Below are 850 nucleotides of genomic sequence, written 5' to 3'. Positions count from 1 at the left end.
CCTTGTGAATGGAAAACAAACGGACACATTCATAGTCTGAGAGAATCTGTCTCTGATTGTCTAACGCTTATTTGTATTTTAAATTCAGGAAAGTGTCTGAGATGCTTTCTTAGTTGCCTTTAGAGGAATAAAGCACACCTTTTAATGCCTAGCCCTTAGCCAAAGCAATAACGTCAACCATATTTTTTCAGTTATATTACAATTCAGTTATAAGCAATATTTCCAGGGGCTGATTATAAAGGAGAAGAAAAACGTAGGCTTAAATTGATTTAAATAAGAAAATAAATCTAATTATGATAATATAATAAAACCTAAATTGGAAGGGAAAAAAATAAAACCAAGGTTGTCAGGTAAATTTTCTTATCAGCATGTCAATTTTATGCCTTCAGCAATCTGAACTACACTAATTGGGGTGACTACTCCACAGTAAAGAAATGCTGCCATCTCTCAATGAAAAAATGACGTGAACGATCGGGAGTGATTGGATATCAAAGATTAAACTCCAGAGCTGCAGAGACCACATGTAATCAGAAGATATTTCATATTCGGAGTAGTCATTTTTTAAAATTGAGAATATTCTTTATTACAACGTGGAGCTCCTGAGACAAAGAATTAATTCGAACATGTGCTTTTCCTAAATGTAAGCCTGCTTGATGGGCACATGTGAGTACCAATCTCCAACCGAGAGGATGAGCTGCCAGTGAAATCCACACTGTCACCCTTCCTCAATGGCACCCTCTTCACTCCTGCCCGCAAGAACCTCATCTGTCTGCATCTGTATAGCAAGTGCCCAACCTGAGAGGTTGATGTTTAATGCAACATTTGCGCATTGGTTTGCATACGTTCATCA

This window comes from Echinops telfairi, unplaced genomic scaffold, assembly GCF_000313985.2.
Source record: "Echinops telfairi isolate 266 unplaced genomic scaffold, ASM31398v2 ScPeMD7_7400;HRSCAF=8409, whole genome shotgun sequence".
Lineage (NCBI taxonomy): Eukaryota > Metazoa > Chordata > Mammalia > Afrosoricida > Tenrecidae > Echinops > Echinops telfairi.
This window is presented reverse-complemented; position numbering follows the sequence as displayed.